Source organism: Arachis hypogaea, chromosome 7 (assembly GCF_003086295.3).
Source record: "Arachis hypogaea cultivar Tifrunner chromosome 7, arahy.Tifrunner.gnm2.J5K5, whole genome shotgun sequence".
Lineage (NCBI taxonomy): Eukaryota > Viridiplantae > Streptophyta > Magnoliopsida > Fabales > Fabaceae > Arachis > Arachis hypogaea.
This window is the reverse complement of record NC_092042.1, coordinates 55,161,931-55,189,309: the sequence shown is the minus strand read 5'-3', so window position 1 is coordinate 55,189,309 and position 27,379 is coordinate 55,161,931. Positions and strand designations below refer to the sequence as shown.

The 27,379-nt window shown below is 39.6% G+C and overlaps 1 pseudogene; it reads right to left on the bottom strand.

The window, feature by feature from the left end:
• Positions 1–1,463: 1,463 nt before the first annotated feature.
• The window catches only part of LOC112701483 (ceramide synthase 1 LOH3-like), a 47,635-nt pseudogene continuing 21,719 nt past the window's right edge, over positions 1,464–27,379 (bottom strand).

Genomic DNA, 27,379 nt, shown 5'->3' with positions numbered 1-27,379 from the left:
GTTGAGTGTCAATGGCTCAAGCCATTTTACTTGTGGAATACCCTTCTAAACCTTTTAAATGTTATAGAATTAACTACTATATTAAACATGATTCCACATAAAAATGTGACTATATTTGTAGAACTCCAAAGTGTGAAACAACTTGTCAGTTGCCACCAGTCAATATTCACCTTTGCCTTAAGATTACATTATGGTCTTGCTTTCCATCTCAATCTTCATGGCTATCTTCATCTTCCAAATCTGCATAATGGAAATGAAGCAGTTTGAAATCAAATAATCAGTTGGAAGAAATTTATATTAAGCTTTTGAAACTTTTACAGGCTGAAGCTACTACTAAAAATAAAGCAATATAGTTGACGTAAATTCATCAAGATTTATTGAATAAAAGTAAACTTCAGACATCAATGTGTTTAGGCACAAAGATGTCCTACAATCATATACAATTACATTAAAGGAAGCAATTTAAAGGGAATAAGTGAACCAAAACCTAGCTACCATATCAATACAGATACCAGATTCAGATGACATAAATTAATAACTCGTGCTAGAACTTCTAAAGCATGTCTACTTCCATGAACACACTAAGCATGCAAAACATATATAGAACAATGCTCTTTGAATCAAGAGTTTACATTATCAAGCCAGGATCTTTCAACTTACCAGATCGAACATCATCACTAATTTTTCCTCTTACTTGAATTTGTCTAACAAGCATCCGAAATATCAGCATCTACCTGTATATATGCAGAACAAGCAAGCAATATAGAAGACTGTTGAACACATAATAATATATTGGACCCTCCACTTTGTGCCTTTCCTTATCCAATGTGAGCAAAACTTCATAGCTGGCAAAGAAAGATTTAAAACTACTGAGCATCGAAAAGTAAGATTATACAGACAACCAACAACTGTAGCATTACACTTCGTAATCAATTGTTGAAATTTATGCATGGAAAGATCTTCTTTCTAATTTAGTGAATCTTTTATATGAGCTATTATTTGATAGGAAGGGGAAAATACAACATAGGATAAAAGGTTACTGAAAAGAAACCACAAAGCTAAAGGAAAACAAATGATACCCCGACCCCCTTTTCTTCTTTTTTCTTCTGCAAAAAAAAAAAAACACACACACACACACAAATACTCAGAGACAAATAAATAAATAATAAACCAAAATACCATGGAAGAGAAATCCTTATTTTACTTGTTCATATAATAAGATTGCACAAGATTTATATACAAACTATTCCTCGGAAAATAATTATAATTCTGTTCAGAATTGGAGTTCCATGTGTTTTTGGGTGAATTCTATGCTAAAGAATCAAAATAATGCAAACAATGACCCTAGGCATATCTGACTGTGTTTCATACTTCAGTCTGTCCCATAAAGTTATAATGGAAAGACGAAGGAAAGTTAATGCATATTGAGAAACAAGTAATACAATCCTTGTACTCCAAAGAATCTAGAATGGGTAGTAAATGAGGCGCAATAAGACCCAAGATAAAACAAATAGAATAAATGCAATGCTGGCAATTGTTTCAGCACCACTGTATTTGGACATTTTTCCTATCTCTAGAAACACATCACTAGCATCATGAAGAGCTAAAACAACAGATTCAACGCGAGCAAACCTGAAGGTGTTAACATAGAAGAGAAAAATGATACCGTTGTATAAAAATATCAAAGCGAAGTGTATTTATATCAATTAGCATTAGAACTAGCGTGCGCAATAGGACCACAATCTCTCTCGTGTTTTACTATGAACCTATGGTTAATATGGTGTCTATGACTGTATTTACCATTGATGCTTAAGATTTTAATACAGTAATTATCCTTTAGATTTCCCTTAGCAAGTTAAAATTCACCATATAACTCAACTCATTATGAACAAGGTCATTGTGAAAAGAGGACATTATTTTAAAATGAAAAGGAATTAGCATGATGTAATTAAGAATCGTCACAGATATAACCCTTTCAGTTTGAAGTTTGCGAAATATAAATGAACACAAACAAATTAAGAAAATTATAGATTTGTATCTCCAAAAATTACAATTTAAAAAAAAACTTGCATGACAAGACAATAAGAAATTAACACACCTAAAAATGTAAGGCAGCACAATGAGAATAAAAGTAGCCACATGGTGACCCATGGACACCCCAAAGTCAGAGCACCGTGTTCTTACAAAATATTAAAGCAAAGATGGAGTAAGAATAAAATCCAGTAGCATACATGTAGAGTGCATTCAATTTCAACCTGAAAATGTTTAGAGCTTACAACTCTATCACAAGACTTAATTTGAACACAAAATTTATAGCAGGGGAAAATGATTGCAAAAAGATATTAAACATTGCAACTGGATAATGATAATAACTGGGTTTGTAAGCAAATAATCTTACTTAATCTTTTGATCTGGCCAGACCTGGCTCCCTGGCCCCACCCAAAAATTTCTTTTATTAGTAAACCAAGTGTTCCGGGGCTTACCTAGAACCGGACGGTGGTTGGGCTTGTTTGTGAGGCCCAAGCGTTGGAGGAGGGTGGTCTCCGACTTGGTTTACGTCTGGGAGCTGCCTCCGAGTTGTGTATGTGAAAAAATGGGAGGTGGTACCTGCAAAGACACTCCGATGCCTAAGTCAGCGTGGGGTTAAGCAGGTTTAGAATGTATTGGAACTTAGAGATACCTGAGGAATGTCAGTGTATTTATAGTGGTGAACCAATAACCACCGTTGGAGTAGTGCCACGTTTTTAGGGTGTTAACCGTCCCTTTATCTTGGGGAGGTTAAGATATGGATACTGGAAGTGGTTAGAGAGATTTTAGGGGCAGTTACCCATCTGAATGAGTGCTTATCTGCCAGCTAACCCTCGTTCCCGACTTCTTTAGAACAGGTCATGGTGAGTGCCGACTTCGTAAGACGAAGGTCGGTGCCGGGTGAGGCTCAGTCCGTGGGATTAGGCCTTTTGTTTGGACCTGGGCCTTTACTATTGGGCCGGGTTTGAACAGTGCCCCTACTCGAGCCCAATTTTCTTTTCAAGATTTGGATTCGAGTATTCTACTCGGGGTCGTAGCCGACTTGTTGGAGGACTGACGTGATGGTCTGAAACCGACGTGACTCTTCGTGACCTTTTGGTTCTGACAGTTACGTCTAATCAAACGTCGCGTCCGTTAGGGATGTGCGTAGTGATTGATGGTCTTGGTAATGGTGCATTCTCATTAATGACTGCCCCGCTTTTACCATTGTGCCCCTAGCATGTTTATAAATACTTTTCCTCTCTTTCGTTGCTTCGTTTCTGCGATTTTCAAATTTCTTCTTCATTTGTTCGTGCTGCATTCTTGTGTTCGAAGGCCTTTACTTCCTCCAATCCTGATTTTCAGATAAAGGTTAGCTTTTTCTTCTTCTGTAACATGCTTTCTATTTGCATGCCTTTATTTTTGTAAATAGATAAGTTGGTATGTAGATTTCTGTTTGGTTCCGTATTCCCTCCCTTTAGAGACCGTGCTTTTTTTTTTATTTTTCTTTTCTTTTTCCCTTGTAGGTTTTTGTCACCTTTTAAGAAAAGAAATGTCTTCCGTGTATATCCTTTCCCAGTGGGTTGATGTTACAGTCTTAGGGGAGGAACCCTCGGTCGATACTGAATTTATCACCCACCTTCGTACTCGCCACAGAATTTGTACTTCTGAGGTGGATGAGCCGAAGTATGAGTTGGTAGTCCTGGGCCCAGAAGAGCGGGTTTGCTTTGGGAGGGCCAATGAAACGGCCCCTCATTTTTTCTTTATGTATGAATGTATGATCACCCGTTTGGGTGTTTTTCTTCCTTTTTCAAATTTTGAGATGTCTGTGTTGCGTCACTGCCGAGTTGCCCCTACTCAGCTTCACCCTAACTCTTGGGGTTTTTTGAAAATTTATCAATTTATCAGCTAGGCTTTGGAGTTCCCGACCTCTCTGAAGATTTTTTTCTATCTTTTTCATATAACCAAACCCTTTAGTGGGCTAAATAATAAGCAACAGTGGGTGTCTTTCTGGGCCATACAAAGTCGGAGAGTTTTCACCCTTTTTGACGAATCCTTCCATGACTTTAAAAGTTATTTTTTCAAAGTTCAAGCTGTAGAGGGTCACCACCCCTTTTTCTTCTCCTCGCTTTCCCCTGTATTGGTTGGAGGCTTCCCCCTGTGAGAAATATGGTCTGGACGACCTAGACGAAGTGGAGGCGGCCGTTGTGGGGTTCTTCCGAGAAGTGTGGGGGAGGGCCCCATATCTGGACACTAAGAAATTCCTTCAGGGGTCTCTGACTTTTATCCAGGCGCAACTAGGTAGCTTTTGTTTTTCTAATTTGCTTCCGACTCGTGATTTCTTGTACAGAGATGGCGAAGAAGAACGCTCAGAAATCTTACCAGAGAGTCCAGGAGGCCAAGGCAAGGTCTCGAGCCAGGACTGGTAGCACCAAGGCGATTATATCTCCTCCCCCTCCTCCTCTCCGAAATACGGGGACTCCTTCTCATCCCATTGTGATTTCTTCTTCAGCTTCATCTCGGCCGCTCCTCTCCGCCCGACCTCCTCCTGAGCTAGAGAAGAAGAAGCGCAAGACTTTAGAGTCTGGCTCTTCTTTTGAAGGTGAGGTTAAAGCGGATGCTCTTGCATTCGTCCGAAGGTATATCTACCCCCATACTCGTATAAGTATGGATGATGTTTCTGTTCGAAACCACCTTACCACTCTGGCTGAGGAGAGTCTCAGGGCGGCGGGTGTTTGTGGTAAACTCTTAGATATTTTTTAGAAGACTCCTCTTAGCTCTTTGGGTTTAACCTCGAAGGTTGAAGAGCTGGAGGGAAGGCTTCTTATATATCAAGAGCATGAGAGGGAGTTGAAGGAGGAAGTCGCCAAGCTGAGGGAGGAGAGAGATAATCTCCGGGAGAAGGAGAGTAAGTTGCAAGCCCAATGCAACATAGAGGTGGGCTTGAGGAAAACAGCACAGGAGAGTTATCAAAGTTTATTTGAAGATCTTGTGTCTGTGAGGAAGGATCTGCTGAATTCTCGGAATGCATATGCCGAGTTGGAGGACTCAATTGCTGACGGGGCCGAGGAGGCTTGGAGGATTTTTAAGGAGCAAGTCGGAGTCATCGCTCCTGACTTGGATCTTTCTCCTTTGGATCCTGATAAAGTCGTTATCGACGGTGCCATAGTGGATCCTCCTGCTCCCGTGATCGTTTCCGAGTCAGAATTGAAGACTCGGGGGCAGAGGATCATTGAGTCCCCTCCTCACCCAAAAGAAGTTCCGAGCTCTTCCGTAGTTCCTCCGACTTCCTCTTCATCTCCTATGGATGCCCCTCTCCCTGGTCCTGATGCTGCTCCTACTACTCCCTCTGGTGGTGATCCGTCTACTCCTGTGAAAAAATGATTTTGTTGGCTATATGGGGGCCCGGCTTGTGGGTCCCCCCTTTTTTAAACTCTTTTATTTGTTGTTTGTTGGTGGTTTACTGAACAATTTTCTTTTTGGCCTTTTAAGGCTTATGCGTGCGTACTTTTCTGGTTTTGATTCTCAGAAGTTCCCTTGATCTTTTCTGAAAGCTCTTGGCTTGTCTGTCTTTTTAAGCTTTTTGGTTTTCAAGGTTTTCTTTAGGACAGCTTTTAAGCTTTTCTCCTAGGTTTTTTGATCTCTTTTTGGTTATTCCTTGTACTCAACTTTGTTTTATTGAGCTTTTATGACTTAGGCTACTTTTGTGATTCGTTTTTGTTTTACTCGGTTTCTCATTTCGATTTATGAGTCGGTATGTTTCCAAGTTTATTACGATCAACTTCTATAACCTCTTTACACCGACTTGTACTTCGTCGTTTTATCCTGACGACCATCTAGGTCGGTTCATGGGATTTTCACGTTTTGTCGAGCTTAAGTCGGCGCGTTTCATCGAAAGAAAGAGAAAACAGAAAGGAATTTATAAGAGATATTTGTAAAATGAAAAGATCTTTATTTATTGGGGGGTACTTTATTGCTACTAAGGGTTTTTGCCAATCTATTTCCCTTAGCCCCTACTATGATGCCTCGTTAAAAACCCTTCTCCAGAAAAAATCCTTTGATTTTGGGAAAAAATCATGAAGTTGGGAAAAGAGTACACCAGGGAGTAGAGTTCGCTTTTAACTGTAGTACCTTTTCATATTACAAGCATGCCACGACCTCGATAACTCGGTGCCGTTCAAGTTGGTCACTTTATAATAACCTTTTTCTAAGGCCTCATTGACTTTGTATGGTCCCTTCCAATTAGCAGCGAGCTTTCCTTCCCCTGATTTGTTGACTCCAATGTCGTTTCTGATCAAGATTAAGTCGTTTGGGGTGAATGTTCTTCAAATAACTTTTTTGTTGTATCTTCTAGTCATCCTTTGCTTCAACGCTGCTTCTCTTATCTGGGCTTGCTCTCGAACTTCGGGGAGCAGGTCGAGCTCCTCTTTGTGCCCCTGTATGTTTCCGATCTCGTCATGGAGAGTCACCATTGGGCTTTGTTCATTGATTTCTATTGGTATCATGGCTTCTACGCCATAGACTAGTCGGAAGGGTGTTTCTCCAGTGGCGGATTGGGGGATTGTCCTGTAAGCCCATAGCACTTGCGGGAGCTCCTCAGCCTAGGTTCCTTTTGCATCTTGTAATCTTTTCTTCAGTCCTGCCAGTATGATTTTGTTGGCTGCCTCAGCTTGTCCATTGGCTTGCGGATGTTCTACTGAGGTGAACTGGTGTTTGATTTTCATACTGGCTACTAGGCTTCTGAAGGTAGAGTCGGTGAATTGGGTTCCATTATCTGTAGTAATGGAATAAGGTATCCCATATCTTGTGATGATATTTTTGTAGAGGAACCTCCGACTTCCTTGAGCGGTGATGGTGGCTAATGGTTCTGCTTCTATCCACTTTGTGAAGTAATCTATTCCCACGATCAGGTATTTGACTTGTCCTGGCGCTTGGGGAAAAGGACCTAACAAATCCATTCCCTATTTTGCAAAGGGCCATGGAGAAGTGATACTGATGAGCTCTTCCGGGGGAGCCACATGGAAATTTGCATGCATCTGACATGGTTGACACTTTTTCACAAATTCTGTGGCATCTTTCTGCAAGGACGGCCAGTAGAATCCAGCTCGGATCACTTTCCTGGCTAGTGACCTTGCTCCAAGATGATTTCCGCAGATCCCACTGTGAACTTCCTCTAACACCTCGGTGGTTCTTGAGGTCGGTACGCACTTTAACAATGGTGTTGATATCCCCCTTCTGTAGAGAATATTTCTCACCAAAGTGTAATGTTGTGCTTCCCTCCGGATTTTCTTGGCCTCTTTTTCCTCTTTGGGAAGGATGTCAAATTTCATGTATTCGACCAAGGGGTTCATCCATCCGAGGTTTGAACCGGCTACCTCAAGGACCTCTTGTTTGTCTTCTTTTACCACGGAGGGTTCCTAGAGAGTTTCCTGGATCAGGCTTCTATTATTCCCTCCTGGCTTGGTACTTGCTAGCTTGGATAGGGCGTCTGCTCTGCTATTCAGATCCCGAGTTATGTGTTTGACCTCGGTTTCCGCAAAGCATCCAAGATGTTCCAGAGTTTTTTCCAAGTACCTCTTCATATTTGGGTCATTTGCCTAATACTCTCCACTTATCTGGGAGGTCACCACTTGTGAGTCGCTGTATATCATCACCTTTGTAGCACCGACTTCCTCTGCCAGCTTCAATCCAGCAATCAGGGCTTCATACTCGGCCTGATTATTTGAAGCTGGGAATTCAAATTTGAGGGAAACCTCTATTTGGGTTCCTCTTTCATCCACCAATATTATGCCTGCACCGCTTCCTTTTTTATTTGAGGATCCATCTACATAGAGTTCCCATGTAGTTGGGTTTTCCTCTTGATCTCCTGCATATTTTGCGATGAAGTCGGTGAGGCACTGGGCTTTGATCGCCGTCCGCGTTTCATACCTCAAGTCGAACTCGGAGAGCTCTATTGCCCATTGAACCATTCTCCCTACGACATTCGTTTTTTGGAGGATTTGCTTCATGGGTGGGTTCGTGCAAACTCTTACTGTATGAGCTTGAAAGTAAGGCCGTAGCCTTCGTGAGGCTACTACTAAAGAGTAGGCAAACTTTTCTAGTTTGTGGTATCTTAGCTTGGGTCCTTGTAGAACTTTGCTGATGAAATACACTGGATGCTGGCTGATAAACCCATATTTCGTGAGTTCTTTTGTGCTTAATTTGAGTGATTTATATAATCCTTCACCTACTTATTCACATTAATTGCATGGTTTTACTTTCCCTTCCTTATTATGTCGTATTGTGAAAAACTTGTTTCCTAAGCTTTAAAAATTAATTATTTTAATTACCTTTATTTCCATTCGATGCCGTGATTAGTATGTTGAGTAGTTTCAGATTTTCTAAGGCGGAATGACTTAGAGGATGGAAAAGGAAACATACAAAAATGGAAGGAGAAAGCAAAACGGAGCTTTAAGGAAACTGGTGTTCACGCGATCGCATGGACGACGCGATCGCGTGCCAGAAGCGAAGATTCAGTGACGCGGCCGCATGACTAACGCGACCGCGCGCCTTAAGCAGATCGCACATGACGCGGTCGCATGACTGACGCGACTGCGTGGCAAGGAAAAGCTCCGAATGACGCGACCGCGTGACCTACGCGGACGCGTGACAGAGGCCACGCACCAGAAAATTACAGAACACGCCCCAGCGAGTTCTAAACCCCTTTTTGGCCCAAATCCAAGTCCAGAAAGCATAGACCAGAGGTTATAAAGTGGGGGAATGCATCCATTCATAATAGGGCTTTTCATAATTTACTTCTCATGATTTAGATTAGTTTTGAGAGAGGTTCTCTCCTCTCTCTCTTAGAATTAAGATTAGGATTAGAAATTAGGATTTTTAGAAACTAGGATTTAGGACTTCTCTTAGCATTCTAGAGTGACTCTCAATCCAGGTTCAATATTCCTTTTTCTATTTAAATCTCTCTTTTATATTTTGATTACTCTGAAGCTTTTATTATGTTTGATTGATGTTGCCCAATTGGCTGTTGATATTTTCTGTGTTAGAATTGACATTTTTATTTAATGATAATTGAGGTATTTCAGTTTACTATTGCTCTCTTTGATTTATGTTATTGTTGCTTCCCGTCTGAGGATATTTTCACTCTAGCAATTTTACTTTTTCCCCTTTTGTCCTTGGTTAAATAATTGGTGACTCTAGAGTTATCAAACTCATTGTTGATTGAAAATTAGAATTCATCCACTAAACTTACCTTCATAGTTAGAGGTTAACAAAGTTGGAGAAAAATCCAATTCTCATCACAATTGATAAGGATAACTAGGAAAGGACCTCCAGTTCTTATACCTTGCCAAAGGTTTATTTTACAGCTATTATTATTTTATTTTACTTGTCATATAATATATTCGCACCTTACTTCCAAAACCCCAATTTTACCTTTTTCATAGCCAATAATAAGAACATATGATTTGCGGATAATTTATACGCTTTTTGGCATTGTTTTTAGTATGTTTTTAGTATATTTTAGTTAGTTTTTATTATATTTTTTTAGTTTTTAGTTAAAATTCACTTTTCTAGACTTTACTATGATTTTGTGTGTTTTTCTGAGATTTCAGGTATTTTCTGGCTGAAATTGAGGGTCCTGAGCAAAAATCTGATTCAGAGGCTGAAAAGGACTGCAGATGCTGTTGGATTTTGACCTCCCTGCACTCGAAGTGGATTTTCTGGAGCTACAGAAGCCCAATTGGCGCGCTCTCAACGGCGTTGGAAATTAGACATCCTGGGCTTTCCAGAAATGTATAATAATTTATACTTTGTCCGAGATTTGATGGCCCAAACCGGCGTTGCAAATCAGCTTCAAAATTCCCAGCGTTTAACGCCAGAACTTGCATAAAAATTGGAGTTAAACGCCCAAACTGGCATAAAAGCTGGCGTTTAACTCCAGAAAAAGTCTCTACACATGAAAGCTTCAATGCTCAGCCCAAGCACACACTAAGTGGACCCCGGAAGTGGATTTTTATGTCATTTACTCATTTATGTATACCCTAGGTTACTAGTTCACTATTAATAGGATCTTTTGACATTGTATCTACACCTCATGACACTTTACACGTTTTTCATTGTATCTTCTACAGCATGAGTCTCTAAACCCCATGGTTGGGGGTGAGGAGCTCTGCTGTGTCTTGATGGATTAATGCAATTACTACTGTTTTTCATTCAATCACGCTTGCTTCTATTCTAAGATATCACTTGTTCTTCAACTTGATGAATGCGATGATCCGTGACACTCATCATCATTCTCGCTTATGAACGTGTGCCTGACAACCACCTCCGTTCTATTTTAGATTGAGTGAATGTCTTTTGGATTCTTTAATCAGAATCTTCGTGGTATAAGCTAGAATTGATGGCGGCATTCAAGAGAATCCGGAAGGTCTAAACCTTGTCTGTGGTATTCTGAGTAGGATTCGAGGCTTGAATGACTGTGACGAGCTTCAAACTCCTGAGGGCTGGGCGTTAGTGACAGACGCAAAAGAATCACTGGATTCTATTCCAACCCGATTGAGAACCGACAGATGATTAGCCGTGCTGTGACAGAGCACGTTGAACATTTTCATTGAGAGGATGGGAGGTAGCCATTGACAACAGTGAAACCCTACATACAGCTTGCCATGGAAGGAGCCCAGCGTACATGAAGAAGAAGACAGTAGGAAAAGCAGAGATTCAGAAGATAGAGCATCTCCAAAACCTCAACCTGTTCTCCATTACTGCAAACAAGTACTTAATTCATGTTCTTTTACTTTTCACAATTAATCCTGATAATTATTGATATCCTGACTAAGAGTTACAAGATAACCATAGTTTGCTTCAAGCCAACAATCTCCATGGGATCGACCCTTACTCACGTAAGGTATTACTTGGACGACCCAGTGCACTTGCTGGTTAGTTGTGCGGAATCGCAAAAGTGTGATTGCAATTTCGTGCACTAAGTTTTTGGCGCCGTTGCCGGGGATTGTTCGAGTTTGGACAACTGACGGCTTATCTTGTTGCTTAGATTAGGACTGTTTTATTTTTGTTGGTTTAGAGTTTTTTATCTGAGTCTAGTTTCATATTTTAAGTTTGGTGTCAATTGCATGCTTTTGTTTTCTTTTACTTTTTGTATTTGCATGTCCTTAGTCCTGTCTTGATCCTTAAAAATACTAAGTTTGGTGTCGTTTTGTTGTTTTTCTCTTTCCTCTTTTCAAAAATTAAATCTTTTCCAAAATAATTTTCAATCATATCTTTTCAATTGCTAATTCCAAAATCTTTTTTTTTACTAATTGATTTAGTTTTCAATTTGTTTTGATCTTATTTTTTAGTTTTCGTGCACCTTTAATAAAAAAAATTGTCAAATTTTTTTTTTGCTTTACTTGTGAATTCATATCATATTCCCTTTCTCCATCATGGACCTAAGTGGAATTGAACAGTCCAGAAGGACTCTGGGGTCATATGCTAACCCCATTACAGCTGCATATGGGAGTAGCATCTGTATACCTCCCATTAAAGCAAGCAGCTTTGAGATAAATTCTCAACTCATTATCATGGTGCAGCAAAATTGCCAGTATTTCGGTCTTCCACAGGAAGAACCTACTGAGTTTCTGGCACAATTCTTACAAATTGCTGACACAGTACGTGATAAAGAGGTGGATCAGGATGTCTACAGACTATTACTGTTTCCATTTGCTGTAAAAGATCAAGCTAAGCGGTGGTTGAATAACCAACCTACAGCAAGCATAAAGACATGGAAACAATTATCAGACAATTTCCTGAATCAATTTTACCCTCCAAAAAGGATGACACAGCTAAGGCTGGACATCCAAGGCTTTAAACAAGAGGATAATGAATCCCTTTATAATGCTTGGGAGAGGTATAGAGGTATGCTAAGAAAATGCCCCTCTGAAATGTTTTCAGAGTGGGTACAGTTAGACATCTTCTACTATGGGCTTACAGAAAAAGCTCAGATGTCTCTAGACCACTCATCTGGTGGATCTATACATATGAGGAAGACGATTGAAGAGGCTCAAGAGCTTATAGATACTGTTGCTAGAAATCAATATTTGTACTCTAGCAATGAGTTCTCTACAAAAAAAGAAGTTATGGCGGTAGCCACTGATCCTAATCCTCAAGAATAGATGGTTGAGCTTAATCAGCAATTACACCTGATGATAAAACAGTTAGCAGAATTTAAAGAGATGCTCCAAGAAACTAAAATTGCTAACAAGAACATAGAATCACAGTTGAATCAGGCAAAACAGCAGTTATCTAAACAGATAACAGAAGAATGCCAAGCAGTTCAACTGAGGAGTGAGAAGACATTGAATAACACTGCTCAAAATAGCAAGAAGCCAATAAAGAAATAATTGACAGAGGATAACCAAACCACTGTCCAAAATCCCTCTGAGGACAGTAAGAGCCCAGAGAGGAATACTCTTGGCGTCCAAACGCCAGAAAGGGGGGAAAAGCTGGCGTTAAACGCCCATTCCCTGCCCAGTTTTGGCGTTCAAACGCCAGAAAAGGGGGAAAAGTTGGCGTTAAACGCCCATTCTTCACCCAATCCTGGCGTTCAAACGCCAATGGGGAATCAGACACCTGAGAGTGCTGATAGTAACCCCTCTATAAAGGCTTCTCCAACCACCTCTGTAAGGAATAAACCTACAGCAACTAAGGTTGATGAATATAAAGCCAAGATGTCTTATCCTCAGAAACTCCGCCAAGCGGAACAGGATAAGCAATTTGCCCGCTTTGCAGACTATTTAAGGACTCTTGAAATAAAGATTCCGTTTGTAGAGGCACTTGAGCAAATACCTTCTTATGCTAAGTTCATGAAAGAGATCTTAAGTCATAAGAAGGATTGGAGAGAAACTGAAAAAGTGTTTCTCACTGAAGAATGCAGTGCAATCATTTTGAAAAGCTTACCAGAAAAGCTTCAAGATCCAGGAAGCTTTATGATACCATGCAAATTAGAAGGTGCTTGCACCAAGACAGCTGATAAACCCCATTTTTAGGGTTTATCTTGTGCTTAATTTAGGGGATTTTATAACCTTTTACCCACATTTATTCAATGAAATAGCATGGTTTTATAACTTCTCCCTTAATTGTGCTTAAGAGTGAAAACATGCTTTTTAGGACTTAAAATAGCTAAATTTAATTCTCCTTGATTCCATTAGATGCCTTGATATGTTTGTTAAGTGATTTAAGGTTTAGGAGGCAAAGGTTGGATCAAGGGAATGAAGAAAGAAGCATGAAAAGTTGGAGAACTCATGAAGAAATGAAAGAACCGGAAAGCTGTCAAGCCGACCTCTTCGCACTTAAACGACCATAACTTGAGCTACAAAGGTCCAAATGATGCGGTTCTAGTTGGGTTAGAAAGCTAACATCCGGGGCTTCGAAACGATATAAGATTTGTCATAGTTGCTACACGTATGGTGGCACGCACGCGCATAGTACGCGCACACGCCGTTGCTGCCACCTGGTTCACTTAAAGCAAAACGTGGCCAGCGATTTTAGAAGTCTTGTGGGCCCAATCTAACTCATTTCTGATGCTATTTAAGCCAAGTATTGAAGGGGGAATGAACATACTCTCATGCTTTTGACCATTAGTCATAGGTTAGTTTTAGAAGTAGTTTCTAGAGAGAGAAGCTCTCACTTCTCTCTAGGATTAGGACTGGGATTAGGTTTAGTTCTTAGATCTAGATTTAATTCATCTTCTTCTACTTCTATCTTCTCAATTCCTTGTTGTTACATTCATTCTTCTTCCATTCTTTTATTGTAATTTCCTTTATGTTGTTCTTACACTTTGTTGTAGATCTACTATTGTTCCTTCCATTTCCTTTCAATTCAATAAGAGGTAATTCATAATGATTGTTCTTCTTTGCTTTTCTATTGTTGATCTCTTGCCTTTGTAGTTAGATCTCTCTTTAATTCTTGCAATTTATGTTGTTTACTTTTATTGCCTTTTATGTGTTTGTTGAAATGCCTCTTCTAGATATAGTATAGATTTTGTTCCTCTTGGCCTAGGTAGAGTAATTAGTGACACTTGAGTTATCTAATCCCTTTGTTGATTGGTAATTGGAGAGATTGCTAATTGGTTTGGAGTGCACTAAAGCTAGTCTTTCCTTAGGAGTTGGCTAGGACTTGTGGCTCAAGTCAATTCATCCACTTGACTTTCCTTTATTTAGTAAGGGTTAACTAAGTGGTAGCAATGAACAATTCTCATCACAATTGAGAAGGATAACTAGGATAGGACTTCTAATTTTCATACCTTGCCAAGAGCCTTTTATAGTTGTTAGTTTATTTTCATTGCCATTTACTTTTCATGCTTCTTATCCAAAACCCCAAAACACATATCTAACCAATAACAAGACACTTTATTGTAATTCCTAGGGAGAACGACCCGAGGTTTAAATACTTCGGTTTATAGATTTTAGGGGTTTGTACTTGTGACAAACAAATTTTTGTATGAGAGGATTAGTGATTGGTTTAGAGACTATACTTCAACGAGATTTCATTAGTGAAATTTTAAACCGTCAAAAATCCAATCATCAAAATGGCGCCGTTGCCGGGGAATTGCAATGGTGTTGTGTTATTGGTTATTGTATATATTTGAATAATGTGAATATGTTTGCTTTTTGCTTCTTTGTTAGTTTTTAGTTTGTTCTCTTTATTTGTTCCTATTTTTTGTTTTTGCCCTCTCCTATTATCATGAATTCTCACTTTGGCTATGAGTGTAGTTACAATTATGTTGTAGGTGATGAGGACTATAATGGAGATGTGTATCAAGGATGTGACAATCAAAGGTGGGAGGAGCCATATGTATATGATCAATCCTCTTGGCAACAACCTCCACCAATGCACTATGAAGAAGGGCCATTCTATGATGCATATCAATCCAATGGCTATGGTGAATCTCCTTGTGATTTTCAAGAACCACCACCATATGCCTATGAGTCGTATCCTCAACATGAACCTCAACCACACTCACAAGCCTATTTTCAACAAACACCTCCATATGACCATGATCCTTACCCACCATACCAACCTCCTTTTAAACCATATGAGCCATACATGGAACCACAATTCCAAGATTACTACTCCCAAGAACCACCTCAATACACACCACCACCTTACCAAGAAGAACCACCTTCTTATAATGAACCCTTTCTCCAAGACAATGAACCCTCTTATCCACCCCAATCCTTAATGGATGAAATCCTTAGCCTTATACTTCAAGGGCAAGGAGAAATGCAAAGGGAGACACTAGAATTTATGGCTACCTTGACCAAGGTAGTAAGCATTTTAACCTCCCAATGCTTGAGCACTCAAAGCACTCCCATGGTCACATGTGGAGAATCAATTAAAGAGCATAGCATGAAGGAGAGATTGGAAACTCCGGTGGAAAATGAGGAATGCCACTTTGTATTAGAATAATTGGAGAAGCCTATGATTATTGAAGAAAAGGAAGAAGTGGTTGAAGACTTAGGAGATGCGGAACCTCCTTGGGAAGCTAAAATCATAGAAAATCCTTTCGAGAAGAGTGAATTTGATGTTGAGGAGGAGAGTGCACAACCTCCAAGGCAACTTTTGAATGAAGACTTGGAAGGAGTGAAGCAAGAACTGAGTTCCCTTGGTGATGAAGATCATGCATCCAATCTTCTTGGTGAAGAATCCTTTGAATTTGAAGAACCTTCTCCCAATGAATTTAAAAGTGATGTGGAGGTAGATTTCTCTCAACCTCCCATTTATGACTTGAGTGATGGAGAAGAGTTAGATGAAGTTAATGAACAAAGGATTGAGAATGAAGAAGTTTATGAAGAGGTGGAGATTGACAAAGAAGCAAACAAGGGAGTAGAGCTTGCAAGCACATTGGAGATACCTCTCCCCAAGCCACCACCATCCATTCTCTCATTCAAGTGGGTAAATTCCTTATACTTAAGCTTTGTTATTCCCCTTGAATATGGTTTGCTTGAGACGGATGGTCAACTTAGAAAAATTAGTGGCTTTAAGAGTAAAAAGGAGATGGTTAGTGGTTGGAAGCATCATTCTAGGTTCATTATGGTCACATGTCCAAAGCTTGATAGCAAAGGTTGGTGTATAACTAGAGTACATGGGTCTAGAAGGATGTTTGGTCACTTTGTTGAGAATTCACCTTGCTCACCACCCACATGGATTAATGATAATCAACTTGGAGATGGGTGTGAAGACAAAATATGGGATCCGGGAACACATGAGGATCAATATTGGGAGCCCATGGTTTGTGAAGAACTCCATCAAAGCTTGGAGATATTAATCTTGAATGATAGAGCTTATTGGAAGTCCAAGAATTGGTGGAAGTTCCAAGATGAGTACAAGCACAAGCCACCTTGAGAGAAGCTCCCCATAAGTCCAACTTAAGGACAATAAATAAAAGTGCTAGGTGGGAGACTCCCTACCATGGTAAAATCTTTTCATTTTCTCTTTTGTAAATATTGGTAAAATTAGTTTAATTTCGTGTTTTGTTTAGTTAGTTGAGTATATTTGGTAGTTTAGTATGTTAAATAAGGTTTTATGTTGTTTTGGTAGCTGTTTGGAGGTTTGGAATGCTTGGATTGGTGCAAAAACATAGCAAAAAAAAATTTTGAAAAACAAAGCACCATCCACGCGTATGCGCACCGTGCGCGTACGCGTGCATCAAGCGTTTTCGACCATCCACGCGCATGCGTACATGGCGCGTACGCGTGGATTGAGAAGTTCCACATTCCATACATTTTCCAGAGAGTTGTGCCTATGCCGCGCCAACGTTGTGCCTTTGGCACAACCCCACTCGCGCGCACCCACACACGACGCGTACGCGCCACTCTCGAAATAAGCCATTGACGCGCGCGCGCCATGCGTGCGTACGCGTGGATGTCCTTTCTTCCATTCATTTCTCTTCTTCTCCTCTTTCCATTTCTTTCCTTCTCCTTTCTTCTTCCCTTCTCCTACCCCTCATCCAACACTTCCAAACACCATGGATAACCATTTATTTTAGTTAGTTAATTAGTTAGTTAGTTAGTTTGTTAGTTATTTTTAGTTTAGTTTTCATTTTATTTTCTCTCTTTTCATCATAAGTGTTGGATTATTGACTTTGTTTACTATGTATTGCTTCCCCCTTATTGCCTAAATGCTAATTTAGCATTAATGTTTTTAGATAATCTTTTTTGGATCCTATGATTGAGGTTATATTTTGCTACTTGGTCTTGAGTTTTTCATGCTTATCTTTTGAAAAATACCAAGTGATGAGAATTGCCTTCGAGCTTGTAACTCTTCTTGAATTACATGATTTGGCCACCATGTGATTTGGGCCTTATTTTGTGATTAGGCAACCTCTTGATAGATGATGTTGTGCATTTACCTTAATGCATTTTGTTTCATGATCATATGCATCCATAGGCTTTAACTTGAATGCTTTCATGCTTATTTAATGCTTGTTTTACCTTACAAGTTTACTTAAAGCATCTCAAGCATACTAGAATGAGTAAAGTGCATGCTTCTTTTGTGACATAGCTTTTATGCTAGTGTGTGTTCTAAACCGCGCAATTTAGAATTCACACACCTAATATTTCTTAATGTCACACTAATTCACTCACTCAATTCTAGTGATTTACCTCATTCCAACAATTATGCTTCCTTGCTTTTGTATTACCCTACCTTATGGTGTTATATTTTTGTTTTTCATGATGAATGCACCATGAGCAATAACGGAAGCAAGACTAAGAACACGTAGCAATCCGGAGAGTCGCCGTACCCCCTTGCTCATCTTTGAGTGCACCGAGGACGGTGCAAACTTTTAAGTGTGGGGAGGTCGTCCGACCGTTCGGCGATTTTGGGTGACAAATTTCTAATCCCAACACTTGTGCATTTCATTCTAGGATTTTAGGATTTTTACTTGCATTTTTTATTTTTGCATATGTATACACAATAAGCTTAGTCAAAATAATGAAAATTTTCAAGATTTCTATCTATAGGGCACCAATTGATTTGAGTAAAAACTTTTCATAAAACTTGCTTGAAATATATATATTGTGGATCATATTTTTGAGCTAAGAACACAAGCAAGTGAGATTTGAGCCTAATGGTGTGGTTACATCTTATAACCACTTATTTTCCTTCTTGTGTGCATTATTCTCTTTCTATGATTGTAATCTTTGATTTGTTTGATTCTTTATGTCCATTATTTTGTGTATTCATGCATTTATATGATTGAGGCCATCATTTCATTTAGCTTACTTATCCAAATAGCCTTACCTTTTATCTCCCTTGTTAGCCAAATTTGAGCCTACGCTTAACCCACTTCGTTCTTATTTTAGCACATTACAAGCCATTAAGCGAAAAACAATAAATGTCCTTAATTTGGATCTTTGATTGGCTTAGGCTAGTGTGTGTGAGTTTCATTCAAGTGTGGGAACCTTGGGACATTGGATGAATAAAAGGGTAGTTTTGTATTATTAGTGTAAATATTGGGAATTGGGTACATACTCATGTATTGATCAAATGTAAAACCTTATGCATTGATGCTCTTGTATATAAAAAAAATGAGAAAAAGAAAAGAAAAAGAAAAAAAACAATATGAAAAAGAAAAAAAATAGAAAAAGAAAGAAAAAAGAAGAAAAAGAAAGAAATAAAAGGGGACAAAATGCCCCAAAGCAAAGTGTAGCTCAATAAAATCAATGCATGAGTGTTATGAAATAAAAAGGAATACATGAGTATGTGAAAAAGTGAGGAATGGGTAGTTAGGCTAGCTTTGAAATTGTATAGGATGTCATAGGTTAGGTGGGAAGTTTAAGCTTATCAAAGATTCAAATTTTAAGCTCACTTGACCAAATATGCATCCAACCCTAACCCTAGCCCCATTACAACCTATGAAAAGACCTCATGATATATGTATGCATGCATGAAATATTTGTTGATTGTTAGAAGAAGAACAAATCTTGGAAAGCATGATTAGGGGAGAATTGAGTGAATCAACCCTAAACACTTGAGCGAATAGAGTGCAAACACATCCGGTGAGGGTTTGATGCTCAATTACATATCTCCACCTATGATCATCTCCTTTCATGCAAGTTTGTAAAAAAAATATTTAATAGCTCAATTCAATTGTGGATTAGACTTGCTAGTCCTTTAGCCCTCATGCATATATGCTTCTCGGAAATTGATTTATTTTGACTAAGCAATTGCATTCATTTAGATAGTTGCATATAGGTAGATTGCATTTAGTTAGTTTTCATTGAATAAATGCCATCCCTTACTTCATTCTCGGTTTAAGCATGAGGACATGCTTGGTTTAAGTGTGGGGAGGTTGATAAATCCCATTTGTAGGGTTTATCTTGTGCTTAATTTAGGGGATTTTATAACCTTTTACCCACATTTATTCAATGAAATAGCATGGTTTTATAACTTCTCCCTTAATTGTGCTTAAGAGTGAAAACATGCATTTTAGGACTTAAAATAGCTAAATCTAATTCTCCTTGATTCCATTAGATGCCTTGATATGTTTGTTAAGTGATTTAAGGTTTAGGAGGCAAAGATTGGATCAAGGGAATGAAGAAAGAAGCATGAAAAGTTGGAGAACTCATGAAGAAATGAAAGAACCGGAAAGCTGTCAAGCCGACCTCTTCGCACTTAAACGACCATAACTTGAGCTACAGAGATCCAAATGATGCGGTTCCAGTTGGGTTAGAAAGCTAACATCCGGGGCTTCGAAACGATATAAGATTTTCCATAGTTGCTACACGTATGGTGGCGCGCACACGCATAGTACGCGCACACGCCGTTGCTGCCACCTGGTTCACTTAAAGCAAAATGTGGCTAGCGATTTTAGAAGTCTTGTGGGCCCAATCCAACTCATTTCTGATGCTATTTAAGCCAAGGATTGAAGGGGGAATGAACATACTCTCATGCGTTTGACCATTAGTCATAGGTTAGTTTTAGAAGTAGTTTTTAGAGAGAGAAGCTCTCACTTCTCTCTAGGATTAGGATTAGGATTAGGTTTAGTTCTTAGATCTAGATTTTAATTCATCTTCTTCTACTTCTATCTTCTCAATTCCTTGTTGTTACATTCATTCTTCTTCCATTCTTTTATTGTAATTTCCTTTATGTTGTTCTTACACTTTGTTGTAGATCTACTATTGTTCCTTCCATTTCCTTTCAATTCAATAAGTGGTAATTCATAATAATTGTTCTTCTTTGCTTTTCTATTGTTGATCTCTTGCCTTTGTAGTTAGATCTCTCTTTAATTCTTGCAATTTATGTTGTTTACTTTTATTGCCTTTTATGTGTTTGTTGAAATGCCTCTTCTAGATATATTATAGATTTTGTTCCTCTTGGCCTAGGTAGAGTAATTAGTGACACTTGAGTTATCTAATCCCTTTGTTGATTGGTAATTGGAGAGATTGCTAATTGGTTTGGAGTGCACTAAAGCTAGTCTTTCCTTGGGAGTTGGCTAGGACTTGTGGCTCAAGTCAATTCATCCACTTGACTTTCCTTTATTGAGTAAGGGTTAACTAAGTGGTAGCAATGAACAATTCTCATCACAATTGAGAAGGATAACTAGGATAGGACTTCTAATTTTCATACCTTGCCAAGAGCCTTTTATAGTTGTTAGTTTATTTTCATTGCCATTTACTTTTCATGCTTCTTATCCAAAACCCCAAAACACATTTCTAACCAATAACAAGACACTTTATTGTAATTCCTAGGGAGAACGACCTGAGGTTTAAATACTTCGGTTTATAGATTTTAGGGGTTTGTACTTGTGACAAACAAATTTTTGTATGAGAGGATTAGTGATTGGTTTAGAGACTATACTTCAACGAGATTTCATTAGTGAAATTCTAAACCGTCAAAAATCCAATCATCAACAGCCCTGTGTGACCTTGGAGCAAGTATCAATCTAATACCTACATCCACTATCAGAAAGCTTGGGTTGACTGAAGAAGTCAAACCGACCCGGATATGCCTGCAACTTGCTGATGGCTCCATTAAATATCCATCAGGCATAATTGAGGACATGATTGTCAAGGTTGGGCCATTCGCCTTTCCAACTGACTTTGTAGTGATGGAAATGGAGGAGCACAAGAGTGCAACTCTCATTCTAGGAAGACCTTTCCTAGCAACTGGACAAACTCTCATTGATGTACAAAAAGGGGAAGTAACCCTGAGAGTCAATGAGGATGAGTTCAAGTTGAATGCTGTAAAAGCTATGCAGCACCCAGACACACCAAATGACTGCATGGGCGCTGACATTATTGACTCTTTGGTGGAAGAGATCAATATGACTGAAAGTCTAGAATCAGAGCTAGAGGACATCTTCAAAGATGTTCAGCCTGATTTGGAGGAATCAGAGAGAATAATAGAACCTCTGAAAATCCCTCAGGAAGAGGAGAAACCTCCCAAACCCGAGCTCAAACCATTACCACCATCCCTGTGATCATAAGCTCTGCTTTAAATCCACAGGAAGAGGAAGCACTGATTCAAGTGCTAAGGACACACAAGACAGCTCTTGGGTGGTCCATAAGTGATCTTAAGGGCATTAGCCCATCAAGATGCATGCACAAGATCCTATTGGAGGATAATGCCAAACCAGTGGTTCAACCACAAAGGCGGCTAAATCCAGCCATGAAGGAGGTGGTGCAGAAAGAGGTCACTAAATTACTAGAGGCTGGAATTATTTATCCTATTTCTGATAGCCCCTGGGTGAGCCCTGTCCAAGTTGTCCCCAAGAAGGGAGGCATGACAGTGGTTCATAATGAAAAAAATGAACTGGTTCCTACAAGAACAGTTACAGGGTGGCGTATGTGTATTGACTACAGAAGGCTCAATACAGCCACTAGAAAGGATCATTTTCCTTTACCATTCATAGACCAAATGCTAGAAAGACTAGCTGGTCATGATTATTACTGCTTTTTGGATGGCTATTCAGGTTACAACCAAATTGCAGTAGATCCTCAAGACCAAGAGAAAACAGCATTCACTTGCCCTTCTGGCGTGTTTGCCTACAGGAGGATGCCTTTTGGTCTATGTAATGCTCCTGCAACCTTTCAGAGATGCATGCTATCCATCTTCTCTGATATGGTGGAGAAATTCCTGGAAGTCTTCATGGATGACTTCTCAGTGTATGGAGACTCATTCAGCTCCTGTCTTAACCACCTAGCACTTGTCCTGAAAAGGTGCCAAGAGACTAACCTGGTTTTAAACTGGGAGAAATGTCACTTTATGGTGATTGAAGGAATTGTCCTTGGGCACAAAATTTCAAGCAAGGGAATAGAGGTGGATAAGGCAAAGGTAGAGGTAATTGAAAAATTACCACCACCTGCCAATGTTAAGGCAATCAGAAGCTTTCTGGGACATGCAGGATTCTACAGAAGGTTTATAAAAGATTTTTCGAAAATTACTAAACCTCTGAGCAACCTGCTAGCTGCCGACACACCATTTGTGTTTGACACACAGTGTCTGCAGGCATTTGAGACCCTGAAAGCCAAGTTGGTCACAGCACCAGTCATCTCTGCACCAGACTGGACCTTGCCATTCGAACTAATGTGTGATGCCAGTGACCATGCCATTGGTGCAGTGTTAGGATAGAGGCATAACAAGCTTCTGCATGTCATTTATTATGCCAGCCGTGTGTTAAATGATGCACAGAAGAATTACACAACCACAGAAAAAAAGTTACTTGCAGTGGTCTATGCCATTGACAAGTTTAGATCCTATCTAGTGGGATCAAAGGTGATTGTGTACACTGACCATGCTGCTCTTAAGTACTTACTCACAAAGCAGGATTCAAAACCCAGGCTCATAAGATGGGTGTTGCTTCTGCAAGAGTTTGATATAGAAATAAGAGACAGAAAAGGGACAGAGAACCAAGTAGCTGATCATCTGTCCCGAATAGAACCAGTAGCTGGGGCGTCCCTCCCTTCTACTGAGATCTCTGAGACTTTCCCAGATGAGCAACTCTTTGCCATTCAGGAAGCTCCATGGTTTGCAGATATTGTAAATTACAAAGCTGTGAGGTTCATACCCCAGGAGTATAGCAGGGTGCAAAGAAAGAAATTAATTTCAGATGCCAAGTACTACCTATGGGATGAGCCATATCTCTTTAAGAGATGTGCAGACGGAATGATCCGCAGATGTATACCCAGAGAGGAAGCACAAAGGATCCTATGGCACTGCCATGGATCACAGTATGGGGGACATTTTGGAAGTGAGCGAACAGCCACTAAGGTCCTTCAATGTGGCTTCTACTGGCCTACTCTCTATAGAGATGCCCGAGAGTTTGTGCGTAACTGTGACAGCTGCCAAAGAGCTGGTAACTTGCCTCACGGATACGCCATGCCTCAACAAGGGATCTTAGAGATTGAATTGTTTGATGTATGGGGGATTGACTTCATGGGTCCGTTCCCACCATCATACTCAAACACTTACATTCTGGTGGCAGTGGACTATGTATCTAAGTGGGTAGAAGCAATTGCTACACCCACTAATGATACTAAGACCATGCTGAAATTCCTCCAGAAACACATCTTCAGCAGATTTGGTGTTCCCAGAGTCCTAATCAGTGATGGGGGTACTCATTTCTGCAATAAACAGCTCTACTCTGCTATGGTCCAATATGGAATTAGCCACAAAATGGCAACCCCGTATCATCCACAGACAAATGGGCAAGCTGAAGTCTCTAACAGAGAGCTAAAAAGAATCCTAGAACGGACTGTAATTGCCCGAAGAAAGGATTGGGCAAAGAGCTTGGATGATGCTCTGTGGGCATACAGAACAGCATTCAAGACTCCAATAGGAACCTCTCCATACCAACTTGTGTATGGCAAGGCCTGTCATCTGCCCGTGGAACTGGAACATAAAGCCTACTGGGCAACCAGATTCCTAAACCTGGATGCTAAGTTAGCTGGTGAAAAAAGATTGCTCCAGCTAAATGAGCTAGATGAATTTAGACTCAATGCCTTTGAAAATGCAAAGATTTATAAGGAAAAGGCAAAGAAGTGGCATGACAAGAAGTTGTCATCCAGAGTCTTTGAGCCAGGACAAAAAGTTCTGCTCTTTAACTCTAGGCTCAGATTGTTCCCAGGAAAACTTAAATCCCGGTGGAGGGGTCCGTATGTGATTACAGGAGTGTCACCATATGGATATGTTGAGCTTGAGGATACTGATTCTGACAAAAAGTTCATTGTTAATGGACAGAGGATCAAGCATTATCTTAAAAGCAATTTTGAGCAAGTATGCTCAAAACTGAGGCTTGAATGATCCTCAGTGAAGGTCCAGCTAAAGACAATAAAGAAGCGCTTGTTGGGAGGCAATCCAGTCATTAGCAGGTTATCTGTCTTGTTTAATCAAAGTTTGATACATATTCTCAAAGGGCAATTATCAAAATTGAAGGAATTCACAGAGTTACAGAAGGATTCAGTGCAAAAAGCATAGAAAAAGAGCTTGCTGGCGAAAAAATGCCAGTAAGGGGTACTTTGGGCGTTAAACGCCAGAATGGGCACCATTCTGGGCGTTTAACGCCAGTAAAGGTGTCATTTTGGGCGTTAAACGCCAGAATGGGCACCATTCTGGGCGTTTAACGCCAGGTGTGCAGCATCCAGGGCGTTGACAAACCCCATTTTGACAGTTTATCTTGTATTGATTTTAGGGGATTTTATCACCTTTTACCCACATTTATTCAATGAAATAGCATAGTTTTATAACTTCTCCCTTAATTGCGCTTAAGAGTGAAAACATGCTTTTTAGGACTTAAAATAGCTAAATCTAATTCTCCTTGATTCCATTAGATGCCTTGATATGTTTGTTAAGTGATTTAAGTTTAGGAGGCAAAGATTGGATCAAGGGAATGAAGAAAGAAAGCATGAAAAGTTGGAGAACTCATGAAGAAATGAAAGAACCGGAAAGCTGTCAAGCCGACCTCTTTGCACTTAAACGACCATAACTTGAGCTACAGAGATCCAAATGATGCGGTTCCAGTTGGGTTGGAAAGCTAACATCCAGGGCTTCGAAACGACATAAGATTTGCCATAGTTGCTACACGTATGGTGGCGCGCACGCGCATAATACGCGCACGCGCCGTTGGTGCACGTGGTTCACTTCATGCAAACTCGTGGCTAGCGAATTTACAAGCCTTGTGGGCCCAATCCAACTCATTTCTGATTCTATTTAAGCCAAGGATTGAAGAGGGATGGACATGTTAGTTACCATTAGTTTAGTTTTAGCATAGTTAAGTTTTAGAAGTAGTTTCTAGAGAGAGAAGCTCTCACTTCTCTCTAGAATTAGAATTAGGATTAGGATTAGTTCTTAGATCTAGGTTTTAATCTTTGCTTTCTTCTACTTCTACCTTTCAATTCTTTGTTGTTACATTCATCTCCCTCTATTCTTGTGTTGTAATTTCCTTTATGTTGTTCTTATACTTTGATTGTAGATCCACTTTTGTTCCTTCCTTTCTCTTTCAAATCAATTCAAGGTAAATCATAATAATTGTGTTCCTTTTGATTTGTGTTGTTAATTCCTTTCAATAATTGTTGTTAGATTTTGTTCTTGTTGTTGATTTACTATGTTTCCCTTTTATGCCTTCCAAGTGTTTGATGAAATGCTTGGTTGGATTTTAGAGTAGGATTTTATACTCTTGGCTTGGAAAGGTAACTTAGGACCTCTTGAGTTACTAATGTCCAAGTGATTGATGATTGGGAGCCATTGACTCTAGTTCTAATTGAATTAGTGGAGAGTTAGGACTTATGGACTAGGATTGATATAGCTCATTTGACTTTCCTTTACTACTAGTTAGAAGATGATTTAATGAGATTAATCCTTGCCAATTCTCATATTGTGGTTAGTGATTAGGATAGAGATCCTTGACCACCAACCCTTGCCAAGACCTTTTTAGCCATTAGTTTACTTTCTTGCTATTTATCTTTCATGTTTCTTATCCAAAACCCCAAAATAACTCATAACCAATAACAAGACACTTTATTGTAATTCCTAGGGAGAACGACCCGAGGTTTGAATACTTCGGTTTATAAAATTAGGGGTTTGTTACTTGTGACAAACAATCTTTTGTATGAGAGGATTATTGTTGGTTTAGAAACTATACTTTCAACGAGAATTCATTTGTGAAATTCTAAACCATCAAAAAATCAATTCGTCAAAATGGCGCCGTTGCCGGGGAATTGCAATGGTGTTATGTTATTGGTTATTGTATATATGTGAATATTGTGAATAGCTTGATTTTTTTTTTGGATTGCTTGCTAGTTAGGACTTTGTTTCATTATTTCTTAGTAGTTTTTGTTTTTATTTTCTCTTTTCACCATGAATTCTCATTTTGGATATGAGTGTGATTACAACTATGTTGTAGGTGATGAGAACTTCAATGAAGAGATGCATCAAGGATGGGACAATCAATGGTGGGAGGAGCCATATGCATATGATCAATCTTCATGGCAACAACCCCCACCAATGCACTATGAAGAAGAGCCATTTTTTGATGCATATCAATCCAATGGCTATGGTGAATCTCCTTGTGACTTTCAAGAGCCACCACCATATGCTTATGAACCCCCTCCTCAACATGGCCCCCAACCACACTCACAAGCCCCTTTTCACCAACCACCTTCATATGACCCTAATCCATATCCATCCTACCAACAACCATATGAGCAATATGAACCACACATAGAGCCACCACCATTCCAACATCAACATTTTCAAGAGCCACCCCCTCCATATTATTACCAAGATGAACCACCCCCAATATATGAAAATTTTCAACCACAAGATGAATTCTACCTTTCACCACAACCTCCCATGGAAGAATATTCATGTCTTTCAATCCAAGAGCCTTATGGTCCTACTCATGATATCCAAGAGGAACAAGAGTCAAGGGATCGTCTCAAGGAAGCATTGGATCAATTTCAAGCAACCATGGAGTGTGTTGTGCAACAAATGGAAAGAGTGGAGAATATTGAACCACCACAACTCTACCAAGAAGAACCATCTTCTTACTATGAACCCTTCCCCCAAAATGAGGAACCCTTCCACCCACCCCAACCTCTAATAGATGAAACCCTTGGTGTTCTTGTTCAAGGGCAAGAAGAGATGAAAAGGGATGTGCAAAATTTCATGGCCGCCTTGGATGCGGTAACAAATCAATTAGCATCCCAATGCTTGAACACTCAAGAAACTCCCATGGCTACATGTGGAGAATTAAATGAAGAACATAGCATGAATGAGAGATTGAAAATTCCAGTGGGAAATGAAGGAAGTTGCTTTGTATTGGAACAATTGGAGGAAGCTTTAATTGTTGAAGACAAGGAAGAAGTGGTAGAAGACTTAG